Source organism: Oryctolagus cuniculus, chromosome 7 (genome assembly GCF_051225735.1).
Source record: "Oryctolagus cuniculus isolate XC-2025 breed Fujian yellow rabbit chromosome 7, ASM5122573v1, whole genome shotgun sequence".
Classification (NCBI taxonomy): Eukaryota; Metazoa; Chordata; class Mammalia; order Lagomorpha; family Leporidae; genus Oryctolagus; species Oryctolagus cuniculus.
In genome coordinates, this window is record NC_142873.1 from 8,516,978 (window position 1) to 8,544,435 (window position 27,458).

The following is a 27,458-nucleotide window of genomic DNA, read 5'->3' on the forward strand; positions in this document are numbered from 1 at the left end:
CTGGCCATTGTGACTATTTGGGGAGTGAACCAGCAGATAGAAGACCTCTCTCTCTCTCTTTCTGCCTCTGTCTCTGCCTCTCTGTAATTCTGCCTTTCAAACAAAGAAATAAATCTTTTTTAAAAAATACAAAGTAACACATGCAATTATATTCCTACTCCTTTTCATCTCAGCCACTTCTCTGTATAAAGGTTTCAAAGTATTATAACGAATCCATGGTCTTTCTTTGGCTCAGCCTGTCCCAGTTAATGACCAAAGCCTCCAGGCTTGGCCCAGGGGCCCCGTGGTTTGGCTCCCCCATCCTCATGCTGCTGCCCCCAACATTTTTGAACACGTTCTTGTCTTTCTGGCGATGACAAGATGTTCCAGACCCATCCTGGATTTTCCCTGTCTCAAAGCCGGACTCCTCCACCCTCCAAGGACTCCTCCCTCCCTTTAGTACAGAACAGTGTTCAAGACCACAGCCCAGGGGACGATGGGAGCCTGGGGGGGGGGGGGCGGGAACATGGGAGATGGTGACAAAGGTGCTACCTCGGTGGTGACAGAAACAGAAAAATATATGTTTCCAAGGCTCTGTGTTTGTACTGCTCAACACACGTGCCTTGTGGCTCCCACCCACCTCTCTCACAGCTGTGAGCCCTCGGCTGTCATAAACAGTCATCCACGAACACAGTTCCCCCACAGTCTCCCTGCAAGGACAAGGAACCGGACAGAGCTTTGCTGACTGACAGAGCCGTGCCACCAGGAAGACGCTGCCCAGGAACGCCCAGTGCCGTGGCTGAGACACCCCTCGGGTTGCCACAGCCCTGGGTCTGGCTCTGCTCCCAGTTCCAGCTCCCTGCCACTGCACACCCTGGGAGGCAGCAGGTGACGGCTCGAGTAGTTGCGTCCCTGCCACCCACGTAGGAGACCTGGATTCCGTTCCTGGCTCCTGACTTCAGCCTGGCCCAGCCCCAGCATTTCAAGCATTAGGGAGTGAACCAGTGGATAAGCGCTCACTCTGCACCTCCCAGGTAAGTAAGAAGAAACAAACAGAGGCGCTGCTGTTGATGGTTTGGTTGCAGCCATTTTCTCCAGCGTGCCTTCTAAGGGAAGAGCCGGTGGGCCACAGGGTCAACTGTGTATTTTGGATGGGGTGGGGGTGTCCTGGTGGCTGCTGGGTCTCAGGGGGTTTTGTGAACCCACAGGACTAAGACGGGAAGACCACGGGAGAGTTGGCTGCAACTCTTGTTGGGAACGGGAGCCTCCTCGGAATGGAGGAGGCTGTGGGGCCAGGGAGGGTCTGGTGCGTGCCCTGTGTCTGGTCCCAGTGGCACTGGGGCTGCAGACACGCGAGGGGCCTGGGCTGAGTGAGGCTCCGACCTGTTGGGTGGGAGGTGTTTCCATTCAGATGGAAAGAGCCAGCAGCAAGTGGACTGTGGGGCCTGGCACTTGTCACGTGCGCCGCAGGCAAGCCCAGGCAGGTGGCTCCGGGCGGCCTGTGGTCAGGCAGTTCCCTACAGGCCGCCAGCAGCATGGGCTGTTTGCTTCAACACTCGGGAAGACTTGGAGCCTCTTCTGTTTTCCTAATTCTCATCTTGTCTGAGTGGCCGCCAGGAATCCCCGGTGCTTTGACTTAACACCAGAGTTCCAAACAAAATGAGCAGGAGGCTGGGATCCAGAGAGGGGACTGACCTGCAGAGCAACGTAGCAGGGTGCTGGAGAGCTGGAACAAGGGACAAAGCAAGCCCTGGTGGGCCCAGGCGCCTGTGGATGGACTGCAGAGGCGAGGAACAGAAAAGGGCACCAGCACCTCCCCCGTGGCCATCCTGGTGGTGCCACGGGCTCATCTGCACAATCACCAGCCCCCAGACCTCAGCCAGGCCGCTCCTGCGGCTTCTCTGCTCCCCGAGGGGCGCCGCTGGAACTGAGCCGGGCGCCACTCGGCCTGTTTTCACTCCCGGTCTGGACATGGCATTTGGATCTCTGTTGTTTACCTAATCCAGTGTTGAGTTATTTTCCCCTCGTTCCTGGTTGCAAGCAAGTGCCAAATGCAATCAGCGCCCTCACTGTTCCCTGGCCTGGGCCAGAGAAAAATCTGGAAAAGGCTCATCCCAGGCGGAGGGCTCGGCCAGGGGCCCTGGTCCCAGCCTGCTCCTCACCTGTCCCCAGCAGGAACCCAACCTGGTGAGTTCTGTCTCCTCCCGCCAGGGGGCCCTCGCGAACGCCCCCTGCCGGCGTGAGCCCGGCTTCCTCACCTGCTGCGGTTGCCCTACCCATTGCACCGCGTGACCGGCACCCCGCGCACCCCTGAGTTAAGCGTGGGCTCCGCTGCTTCCAGCCCACAGCCTCACCCACCCTGGAGATGGAGTGCGGCGGCCCAGGGCCTGCCTTCCAACAGCGTCTTGCGCAAAAGGAGGAGCGCAGCGCCGAGCGCAAACCAAGGAGCCTTAGCCCTGTGCCTGTCGCCTCACTGTCCCTTCACCACCCTCCAGCCACCCTGGCCCCTCCTCCAGCCCGGGCAGGGTGTAAGGTGCAGCAGGGCCTGGAGTTCCGTCTGCTTCCTGAGGTTGCTGACAAGGCGTAACTGAGACCAAGTCTTCTTCCTTCCTCACGAGGATGTGCAAACGCACGGCTGACACCTGTGCTCAGCACCTGCCCACACCTGGAGAGCGCGTGCGTCCTCCGCGCGTCTCGGGCCCCCCCGTGTGCAAAGCCCGCGGCGTCCAGCATGCGTGCTCATCCCTTAGGTGTAAGCTAGCACCACTGTACTTAGTACATTCCACCCGGACACTGCAGAGTACCCTTCAGCGCACATAGACACACGTCCCTGGTCTGCCTGCCTCAGCTCTAAGCCCACGGCTGCTGAGCCCCGATCAGTCTAGGTAGGGACGAGGGCCGGGTTTGTAGAGCACAGACGGTGCAGGGCCTGGGGCTCAGCTGGCCAGTGGATGGGGGCGGGGAACCCTCCTGTGAGCTGGGCCCGCACAGGGGAAACTGGGAGAGGAGAGGTGACACCTTCTCTTTCCCTGCCTCCCACCCGCCCCCCAGGCCCGCTGCTCCTCTACAGTTGGGGCCTCTCTGTGTCTCCAAGGCACACCTGAAGAAACACCCCGAAACAAAGAGCAATGTCTGCCCCAGGGTGCGCATCGCTCGGCGGTTTCCAAGACGACCTCAGTCTTCAGCTCTCGGGAAGAATTTACAGCACACACACACACACACACACATACATGATGGATTCCCCAGATGGCAGAACAGGCTGACTTGAAGACAAGACAATGGAAACATGTATGCGCTTGTTCTAAGTAAAAGCAGAACACACACTTGTTTATAAATGCTGCGGGTAGAACTAAGTGAAACAGTGTGTGTTCCTCTGGCTGAAGATCAGAGAGCAGTGTGGGTAAATGGACGGACTGTGCACCAAGAGCAGGTAGGCTTGATGGCCTGCGTGTTTGCCCTTTACATTCCTGTAGTGTTATTGTAAAGTTGGGAAGACGAGTGTCCTTCCAAATTAAAACCCACTCCAAGTAAGTGCGCGTGAAGACAATCAGGGTTTGCCTGTTGGGCTCTGGAAGAAGTTTCCTGGGCAGACTTGAAACAGGAGAGGAGACGCCTGGAGGCGAGGCGTGGGCAGGCAGACTAGCACACGCAGGTCTCTGCTGCCCCAGCGCCTGGGACTGTCCCCAAGGGCGGGGGCACCCAGGTTTCAGGGGCCCTTAGAAACCACCACCTTCTAGGCTCTGCCCATGGGCCAGCTACACGGGCACCCGGTTCCTGGGGCTCGAGCAAGGCGCCCCGGTGTGGGCTAGGAAGGCCCTTGTGTGTCCGTGGGGTCTGCTAAGGGCAGAGGATTCTGACAGAGGAAAAAGGGTTCCGAGGTGACAGACGTGCCCTGGGTGAGACCCGTGCCGGGGCTCAGGGTGCTCCAGGAAGAAGACACAGCCTCAGTGTAGGTCCCAGCGCCAGCACTTTCTACCCAGGTGCCCTGGAGCGGGCGATCAGTCTCCCCAAGCCTTAGACTTCTCATCTGTGAAGTGGGTACTTACGGTTCCCCCGCTGCAGTGTCCTGAGGATGGAGAGGAGATAAGGCTGTCGGCCCACGCTGGGCAGTCCCTCAGCAGAGCTGGTTTCCAGCACTAGTTGTTGGGGAGTGGGGAGGGAACCCGGCAGCGCGTGTCCCAGTCTCTGATGCTCCCACGGAGCCCACGCCGGGAGGGACAGAGAGAGCCCTGTGGATCTGGACAAGGGACAGAGAAACCCTGGAGGGTTGCAGGGCAGCCCAGAGTGTATGCATTCCAGAAAATTCCTAGGAGCGTTTTTTTGTTGTTGTTTTTTAGATTGATTTTATTTATCTGAAAGAGTTACAGAGAGAGGTAGAGACAGAGATGTCTTCCATCCGCTGGTTCCCTCCCCAGATGGCCGCAACGGCCAGAGCTGCGCTGATCTGGGGCCAGGAGCTAAGAGCTTCTTCCAGGTCTCCCATGTGGGTGCAGGGGCCCAAGGACTTGGGCCATCTTCTACTGCTTTCTCAGGCCATAGCAGAGAGCTGGGTGGGAAGTGGAGCAGCCGGGACTAGAACTGGTGCCCATATGGGATGCTGGCACTGCAAGCCAGGGCTTTCACCCACTGCGCCACAGCACCGGCCCTGGAGTGTTTGTTCTTTCTCCCAGCTCCACACCATCCCCCGTCACACACCCAGGACCGGTTCATATTTCATTATCACCATCAGTGTCGGCGTCTGTCACAGGAACCCTGCGTCTGCTCCCACAGAACTGGGCGAGATCTTCCTGTACCGCTCTGACCTTTGGGTGTGATTAAGGTCAAGGGGAGTGGACCAGTCACCACGCCAGCACTCTCTGACAACGTCAAGGGCATTCCACAGCCTCCAGAAATGGAATGCGAGGCTGCGAGCTGGCGGCTCAGGGGAGCACCTCGCGCTGTCTGAGCTGCAGACTCCCTGTCGGCACTGTGCGGGCTCCGGGCTCATCAGAGCCCCGTAGGGTCACCTGGAGACCTCTCCCAGGCAAACAAGAGGAGGCCCAGGCACAGGCCACGGCCCGGCTTCATTGCTCTGAGGCTGGGGCACGTGAGTTTCTGTAAAAATTCCCTAGATCTCTTTTTTTTTTTTTTTTTTCAAATGTGGCAGCACACTGGGGTCACCCTGGGGAGTTTTAAACAGTCTGGAGTCCTGCCCCTGGAGGTGCTGAGACTACTGACGGGGGTGGGCGAAGCCAGGGCCTTGTGGTTACCACCACTCCCCAGGTGATCTGAACATACAACAAGAGCACATCTCACCTGGGCCACCTCCCCAGCAGGCTTGCAAGGCACCGGCTGTGGCTGCAACCTGGGGTCAGGCCGACTTTGCTTTCTGCTCAAAAAAGAGGCACCTGTGAACCCCGGGGACTCAGAGCCCGGAACAGCCAGTGTCTCCCAGGGTAGCCAGCAAAGCTGAAGCTGGTGCAAACGGGCAGATGGGCCCAGCTGTAGCAATGCCCGTTGGGTGCCTCCTGCTCTGTCGGCCCCAGGGAGAGCGGCGTGCTGGCTGAAGACAGACTCCGGGGCCGTGTGTGGCTGTGGTCTCTCGGCAGCAGCCCCAGGAAGCCAGGAGGGCAGGAGCGGTGCAGGTTCGGGGCACCCGGGTTGGGTCTGGGTATGAGGACTGGGTGACCATGGGTGATCCCTCACCCTCCCCAGGTACCAATTCCTTTTTAGACGTGTTTTCCACCCGCATCGGCCGTCGGGGAGGAGATGGGCTGGACCCGGGCCCTGCTTAGCCGGGACCAGGTGTAGCTGCTGGGGCTGTGTTGGCCTCTTGAGGGGAGGGGACATTTGAACACTGCAGGAAAGACCATCAGCAGAGTTGGAGCCCATGGGGGGCCGCACTGGTCCTCTTCCTGAGGGTGGGGGCAGGAGGGAGGGCAGCGGGCAGCAGACCCAGGAGGCTACGGTGGCCAGGGCAGGCGGGGACCCAGCCCGCCTCGGGTGCTGTGCTCAGGGCTTTGACCCTTTCCTGGTGACCCAGCTTCCCCTGAGCCTGAGTCACGGCCACGGGACAAGCGGGAGGGGGCGTGTCCGCTCGTGCTCATGGGCGGGAGTGTGGGCTCCTCCCTCCGTCGCGCCGCCTTCCGGCTGCTGGCCACAGAGGTGGCCTTGGCCAAGTGCTTCCTGGAGCCGAGGAAGGGACCCCGGGCTGCTCCTGCACACGGCCGCTGAGGCGTCGCGGGCGGTGGCGCTCCGTGGGCTCTGCGCTGGGCCACCCCGTGCGCCCTGGGGGTGCCTGCTGAGTGCTCAGGACAGCCTTCCTGCAAGGCCTCTCAATGGGGACTCTGTTTGGGACAACAGCCCAAGCCCCGCCCTATGCCCTCTCTGCCCCCAGCATGTGCTGGAAGTGGGCGCCAGTCTCCTTGTCAAACACTGGTTGGTTGTATATGCGCGGATTGATTTCTTGAGTTTCTATCCTGTTCCGTTGGTCTACACGTCTGTTTTTGTGCCAGTACCAGGCTGTCTTGGTTATAACTGCCCTGTAGTACGTCTTGAAATCAGGTATTGTGATGCCTCCGGCTTTGTTTTCCTTATACAAGATTGCTTTAGCTATTCGGGGATCACATTGAATCTATCAATTGCTTTTGGTAATATGGACTTTTTGATGATGTTGATTCTTCCAATCCGAACATTAAATATTTTTTTCATTTTTAATACCTTCTATTTCTTTATTTAGTGCTTTGTAATTTTCATCATAGAGAACTTTGATGTCCTTGGTTAAATTTATTCCAAGGTACTTAATTCTTTTTGGAGCTATTGTGAATGGGACTGATCTTAAAAGCTCTTTCTCAGCCATGGCATTGTCTGAGTGTACAAAGACTACTGATTTTTCTGTGTTGATTTTATTTCCGGCCACTTGACCAAACTCTTTCATGAGTTCCAATGGTCTCTTGGTGGAATCTTTTGGATCCGGTATATATATAGATCATGTCATCTGCAGATAGGGATAGTTTGACTTCGTCCTTCCCAATTTGTATCCATTGGTTTCTTTTTCTTGCCTAATGGCTCTGGCTAAAACTTCCAGGATATATACATAGCAGTGGTGAGAGTAGGCATCCTTGTCTGGTTCTGGATCTCCGTGGGAGTGCCTCCAGCTTTTCCCCATTCAGCAGGATGCTGGCCATAGGTTTGTCACGAATTGCCTTGATTGTGTTGAGGAATGTTCCTTCTGTACCCAGTTTGCTTAAGGTTCTCATCATGAAAGGGTGATGTATTTACTTAGTGTGGGGTTAGCTATCCAATCATTAAGTAAACTGAAAATAGATGTTGGTAAAAATGAAGAGTGGGGAACATGAAAGGGAGAAGGGTTGGAGTGTGGGTGGGAGGGAGGGTAGGAGAAAAAGAATCACTATGTTCCTCAATCTGTATATATGAAATACATGACACTTGGGTAACTTAAATAAAATTTTAAAAAAGAGAAATGGGCCCCAGCCTCCAGAGTTCTGGGACCCACATGTGGAAACACCCAGGAGAGATGAAGCAGAGAGTGACACTGTCCCTTTGCTTTTTTTTTTAATAAAGATATTTATTTATTTATTTATTTGAAAGGCAGTCACAGAGAGGCAGAGGCAGAGAGGTCTTCCATCTGCTGGTTCACACTCCAGATGGCCGCAATGGCTGGAGCTGGGCCAGGATCTTCTTCCGGGTCTCCCACTTGGGTACAGGGGCCCAAGGACGTGGGCCATCTTCCACTGCTTTCCCAGGCCATAGCAGAGAGCTGGATGGGAAGAGGAGCAGCCAGGACTCGAACCAGCGCCCATGTGGGATGCCAGAACTGCAGGCAGTGGCTTTACCCACTATGCCACAGTGCTGGCCACACCCCCCTCCCTTTGCTTTTTAGGAGTGCAGGTGTTTTGACTCAACAGTTGAGCTGTGGGCCATCTACACCCGGTGTCAGAGTGCCTGGGTTTGGGTCAAAGTTCTGGTTTTTCCAGCTCCCTGCTAATGCACACCCCAGAAGACAGCAGGTGATGGTTCCAGTACCTGGGTCCCTGCGGCCGATGTAGGAGGTCCAGACTGGGTTCTGGGCTCCAGCTTCAGCCCTACCCAGCCCTCAGCCCTGGCTGTCGCAGGCGTTCGGGGAGTAAACCAGCAGATGAAAGATTTCTCTCTCTCCCTCTCTCTCTGTTTGTCTTTGCCTTTCAAATGAATAAAGAAAAATGTAAGGGGCCGGCGCTGTGGCATAGCAGGCAAAGCCGCCACCTGCAGTGCTGGCATCCTATATGGGCGCCGGTTCAAGTCCCGGCTGCTCCACTTCCAAGGTGTGACAGCAGTAGTGCCTGGCCTGTGCGGCAGGAGATGCGATTGTCCCCACCTCCCAGATGAATCCACTGAGGCTCAGAAGTGGTGAGGATGCCCCCAAGGTGGGGAGCGAAGACAATGAACTCTCCAAGTTTTCTGGCTTGCCACACTGGCTGCTGACAGCACGCTTAGACCTATGAAGTGTTGCGCACATGTCGGGCGTTGGTAATATTTCTACCTCCTGGGGCTTGGCTGGAAGCCCCTGTGCAGCCTGCAGGAAGAGCCACCAGCAGGGTGGAGCTTTGGCCAGTGCACCCACAAAATGTGGATGAATCCTCACCCAGTTTCACACAGGAGACTTCGAAAAGTGCGTGGAAAATGCGCCCGAAGAAGCAGCTATGCATTGCAGTTTAAAATGTTGTGCTTATCTTTTTAGTCCAGTTTTCCACGCAACATTTGAAGTAGGCTCGTGTATCTTCGTGTTGTCCAGCTGTCTGGACTCCAAGTACATAAGGACACGGTCCTGCAAGCTGCATCGGCTGCTCCAAGGGTAGTGCCGAAGGAACGGGGTGCGTGCCGGCTCAATCACGGCTCCCAGCGGCGTGGGGGGTGCCCATCAGCACCCCGGGGGGCTCGGAGCCATTCAGCTGCAACCTGAGCATTGCCCCCAAGCGTTGCTGTTGCCAGAATGCGAATTCCTGCTTCCAAAGTGTTGGGAGAGACGGGTCTGGCCGCAGACACGGAGAGGGAAAGAAGGGGGTGGGTTGGAAGTCAGATAGTCCCTAGGAAATACTTCAAATGTACGAAAGACCAGGAAGCATATGGATTGAATTTGCCCGAAGAATGCACAAGGATTTAACAATGTAAGGGCGAGGGTAGGGGTTGGGGGCTCTGCTGCTGATGGGGTGTTTTTCCCCCAAAGAGCATTGTGGGGAACTTTGCTGGCAGCCAAAACACGCAGAGCATCCTGAGCTGCTGAGCAGATGCGGAGCCCCCCAGGTCTGCCCCTCCGGCGCGGGAACACGCATTCCTGCTGGCTCCGCACCCAGCGACTTGAGTGTGGAGCCGCTGAGGACCCGAGGGTGGCAGACACCGCCGGGGCAGGGCTCTGGGGGGCGCTGCTTGCCCACTGTGAGCTCCAGAATGTTAAGAGTCAAGTAAATTCTAAAAAAATGTTTAAATGTCAAATGGAGGAGGGAACATGCAGCCTAACAGTGAAGATGCCCACGTCCCACACGTCAGAGGGCCTGGGTTTAATTCCTGACTCCCGCTCCCTGCTGATGCAGACCCTGGGAGGCAGCAGGTGACGGCCCAAGTAGTGGGGTCCCTGCCACCCACGTGCGAGACCTGAGCTGAGCTCTCAGCTCCTGGTTCTGCCCGGCCCAGCCCTGGGAAGCGAACTGGCAAATGGCATCTCGCTGTTTCTGTCTTCCTCTCTTTTCTCCTCCTTCTCCCTCCCTCCCTCTTTGTTTCTTTCTTTTAAAAAAAAATTTATTTGAAAGGCAGAATTAGAGACAGGGTGAAATAGATGTCAATCTTCCATCCATTGGTTCACTCCCCAAATGGCCACAACAGCCCCGGACTGGGCCAGGCCAAGGCCAGGAGCCAGGAGCTCCAATCCAGGACTCCTATGTGAGTGCAGGGGCCCAAGCCCTTGGGTCATCTTCCACTGCTTTTTCCCAGCTGCATTAGCAGGGAGCTGGATCAGAAGCAGGGCAGCCGGGACTTGAACTGCTGCCTCCATAGGATTTTTTTTTTCTTTTCTCACAAATAATTTTTTTAAGTCAAGTGGAGTGCAGTGGATGTGACGTAAACTCTGAACTTCTCGAGGCAACAGTTCCCTTATCTGAAAAATGGGACTAATGATAGCACTGGGATTATGGAGAGCTGCGGAGAGAATTAGGGTTATGGAGAGAGTGAATAAGAGCATGTAAAACTTCTAAGTGCACGGCACGCAGACAGCAACACTTGCGGTGGTAATTCTACATGATACAGTATCAGTAACTAGTACAGATTCTTTACGAAGATGACCCAAGGATTCATTGGCTAGTCACTCAACAAACATTTACTGAGGGCCTCCTGTGTAGGTCAGGATAAGCTAGGCAGTGACAGGCATAGCCAACCACACGCAGGTCAAAGCAACATGGCTCCTTTCCCACCCAGGGCTCTTGTGTCCACCCTTGGCAGCAGGGTCTCCGTTTCACCTGGCTCTCGCTGAGAGCCGCCAAAGTCCCGGCACCCCGTGGGGCGTCGCCCACCTGCAGGATGGCAAGTCACAAAGTGGCCCTGGCCCTCCTTCCGCAAGGAGCCCTTAACTCTCCCCATTGCAGGCCGAGGAAATGGTGACTTCAAAGACATTAACCCGAGACACACAGTGGGGAGAGGGGTGTGTTTCTTGAGCTCCCCTCACAGGCCTGGTTGGGTGCTGGGGGTCCATTATCCAGCTGGGGAGCCATCCTTGTCCCCTCCCAGCCTGGCGTGGAAGCTGCACTGTCACCCACGAGCCTCCGGCCTCATCGTATGGCTCGTTCGTGTTGAATGTGACAAGGCCAGGCCACCGCCACCCTCTACGCCCTGACCCCAGCCCACCCCATAACAAACGCTCTCCAAGAACTCCTGCCCAGCCAGCGAAGACCCAGCAGACGGACGTCATCCGGGGACCTTGCTCCCCTGTGAGCCGGGGGGCAGAACGCGGGGCTGCTGAGGTCCCAGCTCCAGCCCGGAGCTTCCTGGGCTGTAACTTCCCACCGATTCTCCAGTGGTGGCCCGGCTCATGCTAGGGGGAGCTGCCCCCCCCCCCGCCCCGCCCAGGAAGGGCTCCCCTCTTGAGCGTGCAGTCATCCCTGCAAAGGGCTTTGCCAAGGTTTGCCTCTGTTGGTTTGGGGATCGACCTCTTTTTCCATTCTTAGAAGTTTGATTCCTGCCTTGCGGAGCCGGGGCGTGGTCTGTGCAGGTCCCAGGTGCTTACTTGGGTATGCTTCTTAGCCAGCTGAACAGGGCAGGGTACGTCCCTCCCTGGGGGACAGGCGCGTTTTGTCACTGAGGTGCCCTGCTCCCCAGACTGGTGTGGGCGGCTGAGTCCTCACTCTGTGTTCCCAAGAGCCAGTGCTTGCACCCATCGGTTCACTCCCCCAATGCCCGCGATGCTGGGCTGAAGCTGCGAGCTCAGAGCTCAATCCCAGCCTTCCCTGAGGGGCGGCAGGAACCCGACTACTTGAGCCATCACTGCTACCTCCCGGGGCCTACATGCCCAGGAAGCTGGGGTCAGGAGCTGGGGTCCACCAGGTCCTCCAAGGTGGGACGTGGGCACCCTAACAGGTGCCTTCGCTGCCAGCTCAGACGCCCACCCTTGGTGATAAGTATGTTAAATGACAGCTGCAAAAGAGGCGGAAGTCCCCCCCGCCCCGGGAGCTAATTTCAAAAAGCAGAGCCAGGGAAAGGAAAGCGGTGGTCGCTCATCTGAGTGGGAGTGGGCAGGACTGGCCGTCCTGTCTGTGCAGGTGCCCGCGGCTAAGGCCATCGCCACCTTCCCCTAGCAGTGCGTCCGCCCCTTCCTCACTCACGCTTCTCCCTACTCTTCCTCCAGACCAAACTGGGGTGGACAGAGCGGGTCCCCCGAGGCGTCCGCATCTCGCTTCTCGGAATCCACGGGTGAACGTGCTGTGCGTGGCTGGGGTCGCGCGATTCGTGAAGCTGCAGCTGGAAATAGGGGTCCTCATCAGCTGCCCTGGAAAAGCAGGGGTCATCCCGGGGGCCGGGGGTCACCCCAAGGGTCCTGAAGGGGGGAGCAAGGAGGGCGCACCGGAAGACGCGGCCACCCCTGGCCTAGGAGATGGGGTGGGGCCGTGAGCCCGGGCTGCGGGAGAGGCGGGGACGCACCTTCTCCCCTGGAGCCCAGGAGAGGCCGGCTGCGCCCACACCTTGTTGATGCCAGCTCCCCTGCGTGAGGAGCCAGGGAGGAGCGCTGTGACTGTCCCTGGTGGCCACGGCTTCGCTGGCCCTGGGGACCCTGCAGCGCCTCTGAAACCCTGTCCCAATCCTGGCTGCACGTGACCCACCGGGGAAGACCCCATGCCGGGACTTGGCCGAGACGGCGACCCTCCAGCGGCAGTCGCATTGCCTTGATCTTGAAGTCGGGTGTCGGTCACTCCGTGCCCGTTCAGCCCCGGGAGAGGGGCGCCCTGAGAATCGCTCCAGTCTGAGGCGTGCACAGCAGGGCAGCACCAGGAGAGGACGAGTGGTGGGACGGGCACGCGCAATAGGGAGGTCGGGAGTGATGAGAAGCCGTGAGGGGACCACAGACCCCAGGCTCCTCACGTGGGGCCCTCCCGGGGGCCACCTTAGCGCGAGTAGGCAGGGAAGGCGTCTGGGAGGCGGTGACCCGTGTGCCACGCCCACACGCCTGCCAGTTGGGGAAGGACAGGCATCCATTTGAAATGCATGCATATTTTAAAAATTAAAAAGATTCATGGAAAACATGTGTTATGGAAAAACTGTGCATGAGTTTCAAACTTTTGCTCCAAAGTAAACCTATCCTTTAATTTTGTTTTTTCTACGAACTTTTAGAAGTACACTCATAGAGTCATGTGTGTGACACGTGTGTCACGGAAGACGGGCATGTGCTGGGCAGTGCCTCTCGAAGTGATTTTATTGTTGTGTGGACATCACAGCGTGTGCTTATCCTAAACACAGTGCCATCACCGAACGTGGGGACCTTATGGGACAGCCGTCACAGGTGCAATCCATTGTTAAATGCAACTTTTCTCTGAACGTACTTAAGGTTTACACAGCAGGCATGGTGGAGATTAATAACCAACAGGAAAATAGAACAGCCAGAAGGTAGACTGTAGTAAACAACGTTTACACCTTCCGAATTGTTGACTTCTAGAATTTTCCATTTCACTTTTTGGGCTGAACCCACCGAGGGTGAAAGTGTCCATAAGGGGGCAGCTGGCTGGAGGGGGTGCTTGTGGTGGCCCACACTGGGGCCACAGTGGCCTTGAGTAGGATGGAAACAGGGGGCTGTGGACGAGTGGAGGAGTTTAGGATGCCAGGCACACGAGACTTCTGGTGACTGAGAGGTGGGGGAGGAAGTACAGGGAGGGGGAGGGGCTCATCGGTAGGGGATCGGGGCTGTGCCACCCTACAATGTGAGTCACCCATGAAGAGGGAGCGGCTGGGTGTAGGAGAAGAGAGGAGGTTACAGTCCCCAGGACGTGAAGGCTGAGCACGAGAGCCATCTACAGAAATGGCCCCAACGACTCCCACCTCCCAGGATTCTGGCCTGTGTAGTCCTCGCCCCTTAAATCCAGGCTAGGCCTGGGTCTCCCTGGAGAACCAGGAGCCAGGAGCTTCTTCTGGGTCTCCCACGCGGGTGCAGGGGCCCAAGGACTTGGGCCATCTTCCACTGCCTTCCCAGGTCATAGCAAGGAGTTGAAAGAGGAGCAGCCGGGACTTGAGCTGGCGCCCATATGGGATGCCGGCACTGCAGGCGGAGGTTTAGCCCACTATGCCACAGCGCTGGCCCCTCCGTGAGCTTCCTGAGGCAGTCTTGTGTAAGTGGAGCCACTCAGTGCTTGTCCTTTTGTGACTGGCCTGTTTCAGTCAACATGATGTCCTCCAGGTCCATCCACGTTGTAGTGTGTGTTGGAACCTTCCTTTTGAAGGCTGGATAGTATTCCACCGTCTGTGTGGACCACATTTTGTCTGTCATTCCTCTGTCAACAGTCACTTGGCTACTTCTGCCTTTTGGTTATGAATGAGCAGCTGGGAACGGGCATATAAATGCCTCTTTTAGTCCTTGCATTCTTGTTTCAAATATTATTTTTGGAAATGTATTTGAAAAGCAGAGAGACCGAGAGATCTTCCATCTGCTGGTTCTCCCCAGATGTCCACAACAACTGTAACCCAGAGCCTGGAACCCAATCTGTATCTCCCACGTGCTTGGACCATCACCTCTGAAAACAGAGCTTTTAGGAAAACCCGGGTACTCTCTCTCTCTCTCTCTCTTTTAAGATTTATTTATTTACTTGAAAGAGTTACACAGAGAGAGAAGGAGAGGCAGAGAGAGAGAGAGAGAGAGAGAGAGAGAGAGAGAGAGAGGTCTTGCATCTGCTGGTTTACTCCCCAGATGGCCACAACTCTCGGAGCTGGGCCGATCTGAAGCCAGGAGCCAGGTGCTTCTTCCAGGTCTCCCATGCGGGTGCAGGGGCCCAAGGACTTGGGCCATCTTCCACTGCTTTCCCAGACCATAGCAGGGAGTTGGATCAGAAGTGGAGCAGTCGGGACTCAATCAGGCACCCATATAGGATGCCGGCACCGCAGGTGGCAGCTTTACCTGTTGCACCACAGTGCCAGTCCCTATAAATTTCTTTTTAAAGATTTATTTACTGGGACTGGCACTGTGGTATAGCAGGTAAAGCTGCTATCTGCAGTGCCAGCATCCCATGTGGGTGCTGGTTCGAGTCCCAGATACTCCACTTCCAATCCAGCTCTCTGCTATGGCCTGGGAAAGCCGTGGGAGATGGTCCAAGTCCTTGGGCCCCTGCATCTGTGTGGGAGACCCAGAAGAAGTTCCTGGCTTCGGATCGGCACAGCTCTGGCTGTTGTGGCCATGTGGGGAGTGAACCAGCGGATGGAAGCCCTCTCTCTCTCTCTCTCTGCCTCTCCTTCTCTCTCTCTGACTCTCCTTCTCTCTCTCTGACTCTCCTTCTCTCTCTCTGTAACTCTGACTTTCAAATAAAATAAATTAATCTTTTAAAAATTTTATTTATTTACTTGAAAACCAGAGTTACAGAGAGAGGCAGAGACAGAGATCTTCCACCCTCTGGTCCACTTCCCAAATGGCCGCATGAGCCAGGACTGGGCCAGGCCAAAGCCAGGATGGGGAGCATCCTCTGGGTCTCCCAAGTGGGTTCAGGGGCCCAGCTACGTGGGCCATCTTCCACTGCTTTCCCAGGAACATCAGCAGGGAGCTGGACTGGAAGTGGAGCAGCTGGGACAAACACCAGCTCCCATATGGGATGCCACAGCTTAACCTGCTAAGCTACAACACAGGCCCCCAATTCCTAAGTTTTAAATTAGCTGCTGTTCTGGGTAGTGTGATGAAATCTTGGTGCTGACATTGTGGCACAGCAGGTTAAGCTGCTGCCTGCCACGCTGCCATCCCATGTTGGCACTGGTTCGAGTCCCAGCTGCTCCACTTCTGATCCAGCTCCCTGCTGATGTGCCTGGGAAAGCAGTGGAAGATGGCCCAAGTCCTTGAGTCCCTGCACCCGTGTGGGAGACCTGCATCAAGTTCCAGGCTCCTGGCCTAGACGCAGCCACTGCAGGCATTTGGGTAGTGGACAGTGGTTAGATCTCTGTCTCTCTGTCTCTGTTTTTTTTTCTCTGTATCTTCCTCTCTCTCTAACTCTCCCTTTCAAATAAATAAATCTTAAAAAAAAAAAAATGGGGCCAGCACTGTGGCATGGTGGTTGGGGCCACCGCCCGCAGTGCCAGCATCCATGTGGGTGCTGGTTCGAGTCCTGGCTTATCCACTTCCGATCCAGCTCTCTGCTATGTCCTGGGAGAGCAGTGGAAGATGGCCCAAGTCCTTGGGCCCCTGCACCCGCGTGGGAGACCTGGAGAAGAAAGAATTGCTCAAGTTTTTCTAGATGAAGACACTGACAAAGGCTAGGCTAGAGTTGCCCCAACTCCAGCCGGCGATGGAAAGCAACATCTAACCTTGACGTTCATGCCACACACACCTCCAGGTGATCTAGGGCACAGGTGCAGGGTGTGCAGGGACGGTGAGCCCAGGACCCCGGAGGTCTCCAGTGGGAAGCAGGGCCTCTGTGTGGGTTTGGAGTGACCGAGAGAGACTCCGACAAGGGTGTGAGGGGCAGGGACCCAGAGGAGCTACTGAGGGGAACTTGTGTGGGCAGGCCTGCACGTGCCCTGGAACAAGACGCCACGGTCCATTCCAGGGAGGGCTCCCAGGGTGGAGGTCATTCAAGCCTCCTGCTCGGGGCTCCCCGGGTGCCCAGGCACACCCAGCCTCGCCCCGGGGACGCAGGGGAATCAGTGCACCGGTGCCCTGTGCAGGCAGCCACGGCAGCCGCAGGGAACCTGCAGGTGAGAGACGCTTCTATTGGAGCGTTAGTTGCGTGTGCGCGCGTGCCTGAGTCTGTGTGCGTGTGCAGCCTGCCTCCATTTCTGCGAGGTGCACAGTGCGGTGGGGGCAGGGGCTGTGAGAGCTGAGGCTGGAGGGAGAAAGGACTGGAGCTGCTCACGGGGCCTGGCGAGCAGCCTCACCCTCTCTCTGCTCAAATATTTCAGCCTCTCTCTCCCGGGGCTTCCTGTTTGGTATTTGGGCTCTGGTTTCCAGGCAACCTGTGAATACCCCCAAACGCCTGCCACGTGTGGGTCTCCGCGGGTCCCTCTGCCTCTGCAGCTCAGGTCTCTAATGAGCTTCCCATCTGCGCGCTCTCCCAGGGCTGCCCGTCTGTCCAGCGCCTCTCCAGAGGACAAGAGCGAGGCAAGACGCCTCGCGGTGTGAGGGGTATGCGTGCACCTCCACTCCGTGGGCTGCTCTGGTGTGAATGAGCTGGGGCTGCGGCTGGGGGCGGGAGTGAGGCAGGAGATGGGAGGTTTGCGGCTTTGATTTAGGAGAGAACCGAGCCTCGCAGGAGCCCTGGCGTTTAGGAGGAAAGTGAGGGAATAGGTGCTGAGTTTGACTCGGGGGTGAGCTATTGGCCTGCTCTGTCTTACAAGGGAGTATAGGGGCTGCTTCCCGTCCCCCGGGGGCTCTAGGGTGGGTGGCTCTGGGGGTTGGAGGCTTCCTTAGACGCCGAGGGCCTGGTTTCTGAGTCCGGTGCCTCTAGAATGGAGCAGGCAGAATTTAGAAGGACTTCCGCTCCTTTTTTGTTTTTTAGCATAATAACACAGGACCCTTCCAACTTTTTTTTTTTTTTTTAATTTGACAGATAGAGTTAGATAGTGAGGGAGAGAGACAGAAAGGTCTTCCTTCTGTGGATTCACTCCCCAAGTGGCCGCTATGGCCGTAGCTACGCCAGTCTGAAGCCAGGAGCCAGGTGCTTCCTCCTGGTCTCCCATGCGGGTGCAGGGCCCAAGGACCTGGGCCATCCTCCATGCACTCCCGGGCCACAGCAGAGAGCTGGCCTGGAAGAGGAGCAACCGGGACGCCCATATGGCATGCCAGCGCCGCAGGCGGAGGATTAACCAAGCGAGCCACGGCACCAGCCCCCCTTCCAACTTTTTCAAAGCTAAATACGACCTCTGGGCCTAGAAGCAAACCAACCGGCCTTGCCCAGCCCAGCCCAGCCCTGGGCGCAACCTGTGTCTGTGCCCAGCGATTTACAAAGTGTCACCTCCATCTTGAAAGGGCCGGTTCTGGTTCTTGACGGAAGATAAGGGTGTTTCCCTCACAAACACCTTCCCTCCCTCGTCACAGCAAGTTGTAGGGCAGTATTGAAATGTCGGTGCTTGTAGCTGCTCCCTCTGACACCAGCGTTCCCTTATCTGAGCGCAGGCTCAGTCCAGCGACTCTTTCCAATCCAGGTTCCTGCTAATACGTGCACCTGCGAAGCCAGCAGGTGATGGCCCAAGTGCTTGGGCCGCTGCCACCCACCTGGGAGAATGGGACGGAGCTCCTGACCGCACCAAACCCGGCCATTGTGGTCATTTGGGGAGTGAACCACTGGATGAAAGATCTCTCTCTCACTCTGCCTTCCAAATAAATAATATATTTTTAAAGTCAGTGCTCAGTGTTTTTCTTATTCCTGAGTCGGAAATACTATTCTGAATCTTTTAAAAATAAAATTAATTGTTTTAAAGGATTTTATTTTTAATTTTTTTTAACAGGCAGAGTGGACAGTGAGAGAGAGAGACAGAGAGAAAGGTCTTCCTTTGCCGTTGGTTCACTCTCCAATGGCCACCGTGGCCAGCGCACCACGCTGATCCGATGGCAGGAGCCAGGTGCTTCTCCTGGTCTCCCATGGGGTGCAGGGCCCAAGCACTTGGGCCATCCTCCACTGCACTCCCTGGCCACAGCAGAGAGCTGGCCTGGAAGAGGGGCAACCGGGACAGAATCCGGCACCCCGACCAGGACTAGAACCCGGTGTGCCGGCGCTGCAAGGTGGAGGATTAGCCTAGTGAGCCGCGGCGCCGGCCCTTTTTATTTATTTGAAAGGCAGAGTGACACAGAGGCAAAGACACAGAGAGAGAAATCCACTCGGGTCTCCCAGGTGGGCGCAGGGGCCCAAGCACTTGGGTCATCTTCCACTGCTTTCCCAGCTGCATTAGCAGGGAGCTGACTGGAAGTGGAGCAGCCGGGACTTGAACCTGCACTTGTGTGGTGACGTTACCCACGGCACCACAGCACCAGCCCCTGCTCCCTAGCTGAGTCTTGTTAGATTACATTTCCTTTCCCATCCAGAGCCCTTCCCCAGCCCCAGAATAACCTCAGGGGAGTGGGTTGCTTTATTCTCTCTGTGCCTATCACTCATCTTTCTCCAAGCCTCCCCTGCCACCTGTGACCCCACGCCAGGCAGTGGGTGCCTTTGTGTCTCCTCTGAGACACTGCTCCTCCCCACCCCACCCCACCCCAGCCTCCCGCCCTTACAGGGCCCGAGACGGCTGCTGTCCCAGGATTCCAGGATTGCCCTTTCCCCTGTTCCTGGAGGTTCCTGGCCCTCTCCTGGGTTTCCTTCTCCTGTCTGTGTCAGAAGAGGTTTCTCCCATCATGTTGAAGGCTCTGTTCCCTGTCTTCCAGCCGCCAGCGCTGCAGGTGGGAACCTGGCACTGGCCTCCCTCCTGCTCGGTGCCTGGGACTTGCCCTGACCTCCCCAAGCTGTAAGTACCGCCTCTCTGTCCGTGCAAACAGTTGGAGATTAAGGGCTTCAGTGTGCGGTTTTTCACCATCCTCGCTGGATACCCTGGGTCCTTCCAAACTGGTAATGAACCTTCAGCGCTGGAAGTGTTTCTCCTGTTGCTTTTTTAACAATGTCCTCACTTCACATTGCCTGGTCTCTCCCGCTGAACCTGATACTGTGTGTCTAGGCAGTTAGTTGAGTCTAGGCAGGCTGGAATTCTTGCACGGCTGCGGTATAACCTCATGTCTTTAACTGTCAGCTTCCCACGCCCGTCGTCATGGGATGCACCTGTCTCATCCGGGACAGGGACCTATGCTAAGACCCGACCTGGTTTGTTTGTCTCATGAAGGCTCCACCCTCCATACACACCTCGTACAGAGACTGAGAGTAGGGAGAGGTCTCTTTGGGCCACGGACCGCGCTTGGAGGTGGTGCTCGCTTTTCCTCTTTCACGGACAACCCTCTGGCCCACTCATGGCGGGTGTTTCTCCATATGGGTTGGCCCACACTCACTTGTGAATGCATTTGTTCTCTCACTGTTAAGTAAATCCTGCTCTCACTTGTGCAGTAGATGCCTCTGCTTTGATTTTTTTATTTTTTAAAAAATATTTATTTATATATTTGAAAGTTAGAATTACAGATAGAGACCATCCATCCACTGGCTCACTCCTCAGATAGCCTCAATGGCCAGGCTGAAGCCAGGAGCTTCCTCCAGGTCTCCCACGCGGGTGCAGGGGCCCAAGCACTTGGGCCATCCTCCACTGCTTTCCCAGGCCACAGCAGAGAGCTGGACTGGAAGAGGAGCAGCTGGAACTCGAACCGGCACCCATATGGATGCTGGCAATTCAGGGGCGGCTTTACCAGCTAAGCCACAGCACCAGCCCCGATGCCTCTGCTTTGCGTTCTTACCTCTGTGGGGGCAAGGACCTGGAGTAAAAATTAAGATACACAGGCCCATATCAAAACTTCTTTTACTATGAATTTGATCTTATTTTCTATCTCTTTTTTTTAAATATTTATTTGAAAGATGTCATCCGTGTGGGTGGCAGGGACCCAAGTACTTGAGCCATCACCTGCTGCCTCCCGAGGTGCACGCTAGCAGGAGGCTGGAGTTGGAAGCAGGCCCGGGACTCAAACCCAGGCATTCTGACATGGGCTGTGGGTCTCAGAGTAGCACTGTGACCGTTCTGTGTCGTTTCTACTTCCTGGGAGATTTGCACAAATTTATATTTCAACTCTCCTACTGGATATTTTTTAAAGATTTATTTATTTATTTATTTGAAAGGCAAAGTTACAAAGAAGTAGAGGTGAAAGAGAAGTTTTCCACCCTCTGGTTCAATCCCCAAATGGCCACGACAGCCAGAGCTGAGCCAATCCAAAGCCAGGAGCTTCTTCTGGGTCTCCCATGTGGAGGCAGGGGCCCAAGCACTTGGGCCATCTTCTACTGCTTTCCCAGGCCACAGCAGAGAGCTGGATCGGAAGAGAAGCAGCGGGACTAGAACTGGCGTCCATGTGGGATGATGGCGCTGTAGGCAATGGCTTTACCCGCTACAGCACAGCACCAGCCCCCCCCACCACTGAATTTACACTCTTGTAGTTTTAATTCTAAGAGGTCTACCTTGTTCTCTGAATGTCCCTTGTGTAAAAAATCGCATCTCTTTTTATGGCTTTTGATCTCTCTGAGGATCACCGTGAATGATTTAAAATTTTCTCCTGGGCCTTCCATTAGTTTTGTTTCCAGTATTTCTGTTTTTTTTTTTTTTTTTCTGTTTTTTACTTGTTGTTTTGGTTACTGTATTTAATATTAAGGATTGTCTGATATGGATGAAAAATACATAAACCAAAACAAAACCAAAGTATAAGTAAGCTTTCCTTTAGAAAAATATAAAAAATAACTGCTTGCAATGCTGGCATCCCAGCTACTCCACTTCTGATCCAGCCCCTGTGAAGGTCCGATAATGACCCAGGTTCTTAGGCCCCTGTCACCCGCGGGGGAGACCCTGATAGGGCTCCTGGCTTCCACCTGACTCAAATCTGGCTGTCGAGCCCTCTCTCTCTCCCCCCTTCTCTCTCTCTCTCTCACTCTGCCTTTCAAAAAAGTAAATAAATCTTTTTTAAAAAGATATTTAAGCTCCCCCTTTAATGAAAAAACAGTAAGTCTTTATTTCCCCAGAAAAATGCTTTGTCAGGTAAATTCATAAATATAAAATTAAAAGTCTTGAATCAATGTGCATTTTTGCTCTAAACTGTATTTTCTGAGAAACTCCTGAACCCCAGGGGATAGTAAGTAAGAAACTTCATTGGCATTAAAATTTAAGATGAGAGACACATAGGAAACAGCCCTGTTCTTGAATTAGTTACCAGGTTTCTGAAACCTCATTTGAATAATTCAATGAATCGCACGTCCTGGAGAGCGCGGTTCCCGGGGTTCAGTGCACGCCCCCTAGTGGATGGCGGCGACTCTGCTTCTCCTCCGTCGAGGGCCGCAGAGTGCTGGTGGTTTAGACGGTGATTCGGAACACTTCCCCTGGAACCTGGACACAAGGCAAAGGGTGTGTCTGCCTGTTTCTTTACTAAGGCTTTTCTCCCACGCTGCTGAGTGGTCGCGTGAGATTGCTCTGAGCCTGGGGACAGAGTGTTAGGTTCAAATAAACTCGGGGTTCTGGCCCTTCGTACCCCCAGAAAAGGGAGACCGACCTCAACAGACAGCAAAGAGGGGACAACAGTCTGTTGTTGGGAACAGACTGTGCACGGGGCACTGCAGGGCTGGGTTTTTACCCGGCTGCAGGTGGGGAGATGGGGGGCTTACAGATGGCAGGAAGTAGGGCGTGGGGGGCTTTTAGAAGCCGCTAGAAACTTCCTCTTTCCTGTTTCACCAGCTGCCCAGTGTGGCTTCTCTGTTTTGCCAGCTGCTTACAAAGAGTCCGGGGGAGGTTGAGCTTGGTTCCTGCACCGAGGGTCTCAGCAAAAGGGGAGGAAGTCCTGGGGGTCCTGTGGCCCTTAAGTGAGGGAGGTTGGGTGACCTGCTTGTTCTCTGGGAAGAATCCAAGTGCCAGCGGCTGTAGGATTTTGCCCTGGGCTGTCTAGGTTTTACAGAGAAAAACCCATCCAGCTCCCAGCTGGAGGGAAGCAGCTGGGGTGCTCAGAGCCGAGGAGCCCAGGTTCCCCGCGAGGGTGGCGGGGAAGCTGGGGCCGGGGGGAAGGAAGCAGCGGCTGTGCGATCCCCGCTCATGGGGGCTCTGGACATCCCCTAGATGTCGAGGCCACCAGATGACCACCACGACGTCTTCCCGTTCAGAATTCCCTAACGCAGTGACCTTGTCGCCACCAACCCAAATGCCCACGTGCACTTGGCGCTGAGGTGTCGGCCTTGAATTCCCTCCAGGAGACCCTGGCGCAGCCTCGCCGTCCCCCAGCCTGAAAACCCTGATTCAGAGTCAGGGCTTCTCCAGGCTGGAGTCATGTTTCCAGATTCCTGACAGATGTTTGCCTTTGGGATTCGGGAACACGAAATGGAAATTCCTGGGAGTTCTTAGGGATTCCCCAAGTCAGGCCGGCGCTGTGGTACAGTAGGCTAAGCCTCCACCTGTGGTGCCAGCATCCCATATGGGCACCAGTTCCTGTCCCGGCTGCTCCTCTTCCGATCCAGCTCTCTGCTATGGCCTGGGAAAGCAGTGGAAGATGGTCCAAGTCCTTGGGCCCCTGCACCCGTGTGGGAGACCCAGAAGAAGCTCCTGGCTCCTGGCTTCAGATTGGCCCAGCTCTGGCCATCACAGCCATTTGTGGAGTGAACCAGCAGGTGGAAGACCTGTCTGTCTCTCCCTCTGTATGTAACTCTGCCTCTCAAGTAAATAAATGTCTTCTTTAAAAAATTTTCCTCAAGTTATAAGTTATTCCCGAAATAATTCACACATTCTTTATACTCTCTACTCATCATACACACCTTTTTCTTTTTTAATAGATTCATTATTTGAAAGGCAGAGTTACAGAGAGGCAGAGGCAGAGAGAGAGAGAGAGAATCTTCCATCTGCTGGTTCACTCCCCAGATGGCTGCAATGGCCAGAGCTTGACCAATCCAAAGCCAGGATCCAGGAGCTTCCTCCGGGTCTCCCATGGGGGTGCAGGGGTCCAAGCACTTGGGCCATCCTCTGCTGCTTTCCCAGGTGCATTAGCAGGGAGCTGGATTGGAAGTGGAGCAGCAGGGACTCGAACTGGCACCCATATGGGATGCTGGCACTGTAGGCAGTGGCTTTATCCACTATGCCACAGCGCCTTCCCCTCATCATGTACATCTTAATCTTGATTAATGTATAAGAAATGTTCAGTGACAATTACAAAGAACAACTGCCCATAGAGATACCTGAACACTAGAAAACTAGTAAAAGTTGTTGGGTGGCATTTGGGTAATGTAATGTTCAGATCTTTGACAAGCTGACCTGCACTACACAGAATCATGGAATTGTCAATTTAGGGGCTTGTTTTTGCTTTCAAAACTTGTTATTTCTTGGACTACCATTCATAGGGCTTGTAAAAAGTGTACACATATAAACCTGTTTATTAGATTTGCGATAGTAACTCAGAGCACTAGATACTGCCACAAACACATTCATGATAGAAATTCCTGCATGAAATGCTAGGCTGCTGTTGGTCTTTGACTGCTCGAGGAAGAATCGTGTTAAGCAGTAGAGCAGCCCCAAAACAGAGCATGCAAGGGATTGTGGGTGTGGCGCTGGCTGCTGCCAGCCGGGGACCGTCTCCAAGCCCTCAAACACTCCCAGCCATCCAGGCACCATGCGGCCAGAAATTCTTCCACCAGGGGCCTCCTGGGAGTAGCCGGTCCCTTGGACCCCATTCTGCTCTTCAAACCCAGCACTCATGGAACAGCAGCTGTGTACCAAGAACTAAGCTAGGTGTAGGGCACATGGAGATGGATAAGACACAACCCACGTCCCCAGCAGATGGTGCCCCATCCAAGGAACAACCTAGGAGGGATCTGGCGGGACCGATGGGGAGAGAGACAGACTCCAGCCTCGGCTTCGTCAGCCTGCAGCTTCAGACCCGATGCCCGGGATGAGAGGCCCAGCGAATCCAAACCTGTTTCCTGTGAAACACGAGGGCTCATGTCAGCCCTGGCCGCAGCTAAAAAAAGACCACCTACATCTGCGGGTAACTGCTCTGCGACAGCACCCGGTGGAAGGCAGGGAGAGGCACGTCTGAAGAACCTGCTGTAGCCCCTGTCCCTCTGGTTCTGGCTGTGGAACCAGCAGAAAGTGCGGGAGGGCTGAGGACTGAGCGTGGCTCCGGCTTCCGTTGGCACGGGGCAGAAGCATCCCCAGGGCAGAGGATGCGGAAGGCAGGCCCGTCCCAGGAGGGCAGTGGACGGGGCATGCTGGGGCCCAGCAGGGGCGGGCCTGGCGAGCAGCTAAGGAAGCCTAAGCCTCAGGAGCCTCCCTGGCAAGGACCCTTCCAGGGTCCTGGGAGAGACCCCAGCACCCGGGTTAAAGTTGGGAAAGCATAATGTAGGGGGGTCCTTCAAAGAGTTCATGGAGAAATAGAATTATGTCTATTTTAGTGCAAAAAATGGAAATCCATGCATAGTTTTTTATAATATGCATTTTTCACAATCTTTTTGCTTTTTCTAAAGACTTACTTATCTATTTAAAAGTCAGAGCTACAGAGAAGGAGAGAGAGACAGACAGACAGACAAATGGTAGAGGTCTTCCATCTGCTGGTCCACTCCCTCAGTGGCCACACAGCTGGGGCTGGGCCAGGCCGAAGCCAGGAGAGCGGTTTCTTGCGGGTCTCCATGTGGGTGCAGGGGTCCAAGCACTTGGGCCATCCGCTGCTTTCCCAGGCGCAGTAGCAGGGAGCCGGATTGGAAGTGGAGCAGCTGGGACTCAAGCCAGCATGCGTATGGGATGCCGGCACTGCAGGTGGAGGCTGAACCTTCAATGCCACAGCGCCGGCCCCTTCTCAAGCTTTCAGAAGCTCCCTTGCATTAAATAAGGACTTCAGTCTTTCCCACGCCGACATCCTTCCCTGCCCGCTGGTGTTTGGCACTGCTGTGAGTGTTTTTAGGATCTGGCTAAAGGGAGATTGATTTGAGGGTGTGCAATGATCGATGGATGTGCAGAGACTTCCGCTAAGTAACTGAAATTAGGCCGGAGGCTGCCTCTGGCCTGGGGTCCCTTCTGTGACAAGTCGCGGCCCACCTGGGTGCAGAAGGGAAGCTGGGGCGATGGGGTGGGGGTGGGGGGAGAGGCGCTCTCCTAACCAATGGCTGAGTCTGGGGTCCTGAGTGGCCAGGTGACTCCAATCAAGCAAGGGCAGCTGGAACCTGGGGCGGGTTCTGTTGTCTGATCACACGGCCGCCCCGAGTTCTCTGAACCTGTGCGGCCTCTATGGGTGGCCTGAGTCAAGAATCCCCCGGAAAAGCCAACTTGTTTCATTTTGTCTGGACTTTCTGTCATTTCTGTCCGCCCACCACCAGGGAGACTTAGGATCCAAGGTTGTGTTGTGATGCGAATGTGACCTTTGACACGGGACCGGAAGTAGGTGGGCCGCCTAATTGAAACCTGGTTCGAAACTTGGTAGAATGGGAAGCTCATTTGGGAGCAGTACTTTGTCATTGTAAAAGGCAGCGCTGATTCTCGTTAATGGCTCCTCCGGTTTGCTTTCTCTGGGTAAGGCTCTCTCATCAGGAATATCACTTTAATGCAGCAGATTTGAGGGAGCGCCAAAAAGACCATGGAAGTATGCATCGTGAAAAAACTATGCATGGATTTCAAAACGGGTTTTGCACCAGAGTAAGCTTGTCTTTTCATCCCATTTTCCCACAAACCTTTCGAAGGACCCTCAACAATTATAAGCACTCCATACCTTTTTTTTTTTTTTTTGTCCTATGTGTTGAGGCTGACCAAATAGAATGTATCTGATGCTTGTGTGTTCTCAGGAAAAACCTATGGCGATATGACACGAAATTTTAATCAACGCTCCTAAAGGAAAAACTGAATTATCTCTCTGTTTTTCCTATAGAAGCTGACATTTACAAAATTGTTGGCACATGAAGTGGCTATCCCAGAGTATGCAGCCAGCAACACTTGGGAAAATATTACAGAGGTGGGTCTGACAGCTAATAAACATACTATTTTTCTGGATTCTGTTATGTTTCTGGTATTTGTCAGCCTTTAAAATTTTATAATTTGATGTAATCTATTTTCTCATTCTAAATACACATGGACTGCAATGCCTGATTTTGTGTTTGTGATTTTATGTTTTTTAAAAGAGCTCTCCAAACTACAAGCTACAAACTTCACAGAACCTAGATCCAGGCCCCAGCCCGGGGGTGGTGCCAGTCCTGGCCCTGGGAGCTCCCCGGGGCTCACAGCCTACTCCTCCCCAGGGTTCCCGGCCCTCACCTTGCAGGCCCCAGAGGCTGAGAAGGTGAGGCCATGAGACAGTCCTGCCGCTGGGCTGGACCTGGGGCAGGTTGGTTGGCCATGGGCTCAGCACCTGCCACTTGTTAGTAAGGTCAAGGTGAGCCCTCCGAGCTTGTGCCAGGCCTGAGTGTCCAGTGTCATTAAAAGCAGGGCCCCAGCATGGTCTGCCTGGAGTGGCGCCCTGGATCACCCTTGGGGCAGACTGACCGCTCAGACGTCTGCCCGTGACGCAGGCCTTCCCGCCCACCAGCGTCGGTCCCAAGCCCCTCCTGAACGCCCCTCATTAGCCACTGAGTGCTTGGGCCACCAGGGCCAGGGCGTCGGGGCAGGGCCCAGGCAGCTCCTCCCAGGGAGCAAGGTGACTTCCGGAAACAACCTGCTACCCCCCTCACCCTGACCGGGCCGTCCTCTGGCCTAAAAGGCCACCTTGCCCCCAGGCTTGGGACGAGTTGAGCACAATTAGTTCCAACTCTGCAGAAAGAGGGCTGTGGGCTCCTGGGCTAAGCCAAGCCAGGCTAAGCCAAGCCTGAAGGGACATTGACCCCGTGTGGCCGCATGTGGAGGTGCAGCTTGGGGAGGGAGCAGAGACCCCCGTTGCGGCCCTGTGGTCTCAACCCCTTGAGGCCATCCCTGGCCTCATGCTGTCCCTGCTCGTAGCACAGGACCCCAGATCCCCCCAGCTCCTCTGAAGCCATTGGGTTCCCTGGACCTTGTCTCCGGGGGTGAGGGAGCAGGCGTGAGCTGAGCTCAAAGAGCAGCGTGAGTTTTGAAGGCTGAGGGGAAGGGTCTGTGTGTGGTTTCTTCCCACTCCTCAGGCCCCCGACACAGAGCACAGAGAGCCCTCCCTTAACAGAAGGCAGCGGACAGACACCTGTGCTCCCGGC

At 55.2% G+C, this 27,458-nt stretch overlaps 1 long non-coding RNA gene across 1 annotated transcript; it reads left to right on the forward strand.

Moving 5' to 3' along the window:
- Positions 1 to 651: 651 nt before the first annotated feature.
- Positions 652 to 27,458, forward strand: LOC149125282 (uncharacterized). Its single transcript, XR_016210338.1, has 3 exons — positions 652 to 1,013; positions 26,171 to 26,254; positions 26,421 to 27,458. It is a non-coding gene; the product is annotated as an uncharacterized LOC149125282 (long non-coding RNA).